Here is a 6,840-nt window from a genome sequence, read left to right on the forward strand (position 1 = left end):
TTGCATAGGTCTCATTGATACCTTTCCAATGATATATATTTCTCAAAAAATCTCCCCCGGATGAGAAGTTATGGCCAATTAAAGTTTCAATATTAAATAGAAGGAACAAACTTTAGGGCGAAGACCTAAATATTTAATATGTTAACTGATGTGCAAGTTTGGAGCAGATTCACTATTGATAGAATATATTCACAACATCGGGCACATAAAGATGTGCACTATTTGACATTGTTAATTAGTGCACATGTTCTCGACGGATCAATGACACCTTCAACAAATCAGTGGTCGAATGAAGGTAAAGTTGCATGAAGTTTAATTTCCCTTGTTGGACCAATTGTATGTCAACAGATGGCAATATTTTGTTGAATGATGATGTTACCTATTAACAAGTGACATGTGGCTCATTAGTATAGTTGGCATGACATGTCAATTATCTAGCACCATTGTGATGATTGATGCCACAATAGGTCACCACATGGAAATGTGATTTGGTGCACTTTGGTCGGTGAAAAGTTTGAAACATGGTGACACGTGGCACCGCTCTTGGGTTGCCACATGTCTCGATGATGTCATGAAGGAAATGACCAGCGAACCTTGAGTTCTGATTGTATGGGAACGATCACATGGACATGAAGCTCTAGACATTTATTGACCTTGGTTATATGGCATGGCCACATGGAACCATGGTGCAAACATTAACAAGACTTGGGTCACATTCGGTTGGTCGACCAATTTTGAAGGAAAGTTTCATGGGCACTTAGCGTCAGCCCCATAAGGCCTAGGACCATTGACCAAATATATATACGAACCATACTCAACTACTAAAGACATGATTTGAACTCCAAATGAAGGAATACAACAAAATTTGTGAATAGAATTTGAATATTTTGTGAAAAGGTTTTGTTCTCGATTCAAATAGAGTTTTCATTCATCACCAAGGTTATGGTATCAGTTTTTGATGGTGGATGTATAGTTATCCTTTTGTTTTGATTTGGTTCAGTTATGAGAACTCATCAGGTGGCTATTGCTCAACCATAGACTTGTTATGCTTATGGAGTGACTACATTTTAAACTATTCATAACACCTGATATCTAATTCTAAAATTGGCAGAAGTATGATGGTTTGAATAGAGATGGCATTCAAATGAAGCCACAAAACCAATGCCTCATTTTGATTGGTGATTCAAACGATTGCATGGCCATGACTACGACTTGTTGGTAGGAGGTTATTGATGACACATCCAATTTGACCAATTCAACTTGACAATAAGATAAGTCCACAGGGATGGTCTACATCCTCAGCCCTGTTAGAGATGCAACACTCAAAATAAAAGGAAGACAGATGAATGGCTTAATAAGCAACAATATATAACATATATGGTAAATGATGATGATTGTGTAGTAGTGGTTGTGGGTTTTATCTTTATCAATTAATAGGTCCGATATTTTTTATTTTTTATATACTTCCATTATGTCACATAATTTGCAGTATCTGGTGGTTAGCACTGAAATCTGACAGGGCACCCGGAAAGGAATTTCTATAGAATAATTAACTTTATATAAAGTTTTATTTAGTTATTTTAAGTTTCTAAAGTAAATATTGGACCAAATATGACTTCTATGAAGCTAGACGATCAAGAAGAAAAGACAAATGTACCTAGAGGTATGCCATTTGTTTTTGACACTTATTTCATGACCAAAATATCTTGTATTCAATTTGAAGGTTTATGAGCATGTTGAAGGTGTTTTGGATACAAGAAGGAAACGAGTTCTGAAAAGGGGTTTAAATGACTAGATTGACAATCTAATTGAAGTAAAATATGGAAAACAATATGATAGCTAGCATAATTTATTAATATGACCTTTTGGGTGTAGGTTTTATAGTAGTACAATTATTTTAGGTTGTATGGAAGAACAATGGCTGCAGGTTGTGAGGCAGTGCAATGGTTGTAGGTTGTGTGGTAGTGTAGTGATTGCAAGTTGTGTGGAAATATAATTGTAAGGTTTATGGTTGCAGTTTATAACAATCCTTTTGATAGAAAATTCAGTGATATATGATGAATTCGAAGAAGGAGGTGGGTTCCTCCAATGATGTTGGGGCCTAGAGAAGGTTGGAGCCTACTCATTCACGAGGTTGGAGCCTTAATCAGGTTGTAGCCTAAAGTGAGCAGCTACTTACATTTTCGAGGTTGGTGCCCCAATCAGGTTGTAACCTATCACAAGTGGAAAATTGCATTTATTAGGGGTAGTTTCCTCTAGCAATTTAGAGCTTGAAAATTGATGCAATGAATTGAAGATTAAGAAGAAGAAGATTGGTGATTTTCGCTTGTATGGGTTTAAACCTAAAAAACTATGTTTCCTTGCGATGTGATGGATTCTAATGTTGTTGATAGATTCTTGATATGTTACTGATACAATGATGCATTTATACAGTTGATGATTTAATTGTTATGGATTATTTCTATATGATTATGTGATTAACAAAAGTTGTGAAATTATAAAATTATTATCACATTGATTCAACCCCCCTCCCCCCTTCTCAGTATGACATTTAGGCCAACAGATGTTACTAAGAGTATATGTCTCATGATTTTGGGGGTGACCTACTGAATTTTACATGATAATCTTATATTATTATTTTTTTTCAGTAGGAGGGGCGTTCTACATGGCCATCTTGTATTTGATAGGTGGTGTTGACATAGTTGATGATTAGATGGAGTTGACACTTTTCTCTTATCCCCTTAAGCTATGATATTGATGTGGTTAGATGAAAAATGTCTTGTGGTGTGCACTTTACCTTGTTAAAATGTTGGAATATATAATTAATAACTTCATGAGAGAGTCTAAGGGGACGGCAACTACTTTTAATTAATTTTCAAATAATACATTCGTGCCCTTTTTTCTTCAACGTTTTTACTTTCTCACAAAACATAAAATTAAAGGACAATTAAAATGTAGTTTAAATATTGATCCAAATTGGATTATATTGTTTTTCATCCATCTTGATGCTCTCAAAGTGGAAAAAGTGGAGGAATCAATCTCAATACCATTTTTACTAGTGGGGCCTAGTTTGGCAAATTGGGGTCTAAAAAATTCCAGGAACATTTTGAGCCATCAAATGATGTTTTTTGGGGTAAATTTTTTTTCTTTTGAGAATATTTTTTGGATCTATTCTACATATAGAGACCTTTCCAATGGTGCAAGAATCATGTTAATCAGAGTCCATATGTGAAATTTATGCCACCCAGAAATTGACCTTCTTGTTTTCACCACCATAATTTGAGAGGATGCCATGTTAGCCCACATTATTCATGAAAAGGGGATAACCACGTGATTAAGATGTAGAGGACTCTATAAGAGTCTATATTGTAACTCTGGTTAAAAGTTTAGGTATTCAAACCTAACCACTAGTAGACTATTGAGTTGTGCTATAATCAGACCACTAGAAGGAAAAGGTGTTCCATTATTTCAAGTGCATTTGTTCCATAGTTGAACAAAAATATATGAGGGGGATAGGCGATAGAGCACACACAGAGGATTTGTGCACTATAGTAGCTCACATGCCATAGACCATACTTATTTGCATTCATAACCATTTTATATTCAGAGAAAGAGAGCAGAGCAACTTCACCTTCTAGTTGTGTTTCTCTCCCGAAAGGGTTTCCTAGGTCATATCTTGTGTCAACTGTGTGTGTGAGATTTTATTTTTCTATTCTCCATTTTCTGCATAATTTTAATTTGAATGCACACACTATTAACAATAATATACAAATCTATAAATCCAAAGATAAATAACATTGTCATAGTGTAGATCTTGCGATTACATGTCTAATGGAATATCCAAAACATTCTATGGATCATATTGGTATCAAATCAGATTTCTTTGGGTATATTGTAGATATTTGTAGGGGATCTAGATTGACTGGACAATAATTTGTAAAACCCTAATGATGACTAATGAATATGTGAATAACCCTCGTGATCTTACTAAGGAGAGGTTTTCGTGGTTGGAACAACAAGTCGCTGATATAAATTGTAATGTAAATCTCCTCATGGTGGCCCTGAGAAATAAGCTTGGGATATTCAAAGAAGATGGGGGTTCTTATACAGAGAAAAATCATAGGGGTGTTAGGAGATTAGGAAGAAAAAAATCACCAGTAGAAGAAAGAACTTAGAAAAGATCAACCCAGTTCGAGTTTCATGAATCAATCATAGCCCTTGCTCAAAATGGAAGCAAAGGTCGATTTCAAGACATACCATGGAAAGATAGATGCTCTCAAGATAAATGATTGGTTGTAACAATTGTAAGTGTATTTAAGTGTCCATCAAATTGAGGAGGAACAAAATATTTCATTTCCACGGCTGAAATTAGAGGGCCATGCCTTGACTTGGTGGAAAATCCACATGGAGATCCTCAGGTTGAAGGGACAAACTCTAGTGACTAAGTGGGAGGACTTTAAAACTATCATTAATTCACATTTATACCCTATTGGGTATGTAGAGAACTAGTGGATTTTATAGCACTAATTAACGCAAAAATAAGGAAAATGTTTGTAGGAGTATACCACAAAGTTCTAAAATATGACCATAATGTTGGGTATCTCCCCAAAGAACCCATATATACTCCTCAATCATTTGATGGGTCTACACTGCCATCTGTGGGAGAAAATAATGTTGTTCAAGCCCAAATAAGTGGACAAGGCTTGTGTACAGGGATAATACCTGGAGAATATAGGCCTGAAGAAAGTGAAATCAAGTGGATTGAAGCAAAAGGAGAAAAAATAAACTTCTAAGGAGGAGAAGAAGAAGTATAAAAGGGGAAAATATAAAAAGATGACAACCACAAACACTAGTGCAAAAATCCCAACAACCACGACAACATTGAGGACCATATGGAAGATAAGTGTTGAAAGTTTCATCCAAAGCTTAACCCAAAGGACAAAAAGAAAGACAATTAGAAGAATAATCTAATGGCCACTGGTTTGAGCAACCAATTTGAAAGAAACTCGGATGTGTAGGAGAAGATCAAATGTACGTCAGTGTATAAGGAGTTGAATCTTAGTAGCCATCCACAACATGAAGAGAAATAAATGACCAAAATCTTCCATATAAAGATATAGGTCAATAAGACCAAGATTGATGCTCTATTTAACTCAAGATCATAGACAAATCACATTGAAATAGAGCTGGTCAAGAAATTGGGATTGGAAACTCGTGATCGTCCAAGCCCATATCCACTGGGATGGGTAAATAAGGATGCAAAGCTTAAGGTAACAAAATAGTGCAAAATTAGATTTTCCATTAGTGCTAAATTTATTGATGAAGTAGAACTAGATGTGATTCCCCTTGATATATGCAGAGTCGTGTTTGGGAGTACCTACATATACATGAGAGATGCAATATTCATGCAGAGATATAACTAATATTGGCTCCAAGGATAGCTTTGGAACAGGATCCCCCAAGGACAGTTTTGGGGCTGAAAGCCCATGTTTTGGGTTGAATTTTGTAATAAATTTGTAAAGACTCTGAATTTTATGGTCGTGGAGTGTGAAGGTGTCATGAGTTATAAAGGGTTTTCCACCCTTATTTTGTAAAGTAAAGTCAGCTATAAAAGATCTACCCATGGTCCGCGGACCATGGGATTATATAAAAAGAGCTTGGTAGGTAAGCTCTATGTAGTTCTAATGAGTCATAAGTTGTAGAAAAAGTCTTGAGCGATAAGGAGAGAAGTCTAAGTTTCGAGTCTTAGTGTAGGTTGGGGCTTTGCAACTGAGTGCGTAGATGCCTAGGGTAAAAGTCTACAGCTAAGTGCGCGGACCCCTGCAGTTTTGTGCGCAGGGCAGATAGAGTCTGTAATCATCTGAAGATATCAATAAAGAGAAGCAATCTACAAATTTTGTGTCTTTGTTTCCTGTTAATACATATTGTCATATTGTGTATGAGTTTCATTTATAATTCTTATGTGATGGATGAATGTATGTAATTACGTTGGATTATTGAACACAAATAAGGATATTTGTTTATGCGGTGCTAACCGTGATTATTTAATAAGATAAGTAAGACACTTAAGATAGATTGGGAATCTGCATGATACATTGCCCTAGCAACGTGACACTACCTGAATCACAGGTTTAGGCTGCGCGAAGGCCAATCGTACCCCTTCACGGAGGTACTGAAGGGTGCAATAAAGGGCTAGACGGATAGAGCCCTAGAACTTAACAACCTACCAAAAAGTAGGAGTAGAAGGAATAAACCGGTGTCACGACCATCTTAGGGTGCAGAAACGTGGTTCCAGCACCCCCCCATACTTCTTTGGGTGAGATTTAGATCCACGCTCCATGGGCTGATGTCGAAAGGGCCAGTAGTGTAGGGATTTGTTTGGCTAACTAACTTTGAACCTGGGTTAGGCCCCACCAGGCCAACAAATGGTTCCGTTGTCGGGACCGGAATCTGCATAAGAGATGTGTGATGTCGTATCACTAGAATCCAACTAACAAAGAGATCAAAGACTTGTTGCATAGGAAGATCCACGAATTTGCAGTGCAGGAGAAAAAAAAATTGCGACTGATAAAGGAACAGTGGCTAGACAGGTACCTATATATAGAAATCCATCAAATTTTTTTTTGTTCCTTTTCGATTGAGCTATACGAGTGGATCGCGAAGCTAGCGGATAGCAAAGGAAGGTGGAGACTTGACAGTCCTATTGTATGGACCCCAGAGTTAGTATAGAGATTGGAAGCATCTAAGTATAATATCGCCCATGATGTCGATCATTGGCTCAATCGCATCATAGGAGGATTTGTGACTAAATTCGTCATCGATACCTCAGTCAGCTACAAT

Source organism: Pinus tabuliformis, chromosome Q (assembly GCF_031772625.1).
Source record: "Pinus tabuliformis cultivar Carrire ecotype Pingquan chromosome Q, CPIR1, whole genome shotgun sequence".
In the NCBI taxonomy this organism is placed as follows: domain Eukaryota; kingdom Viridiplantae; phylum Streptophyta; class Pinopsida; order Pinales; family Pinaceae; genus Pinus; species Pinus tabuliformis.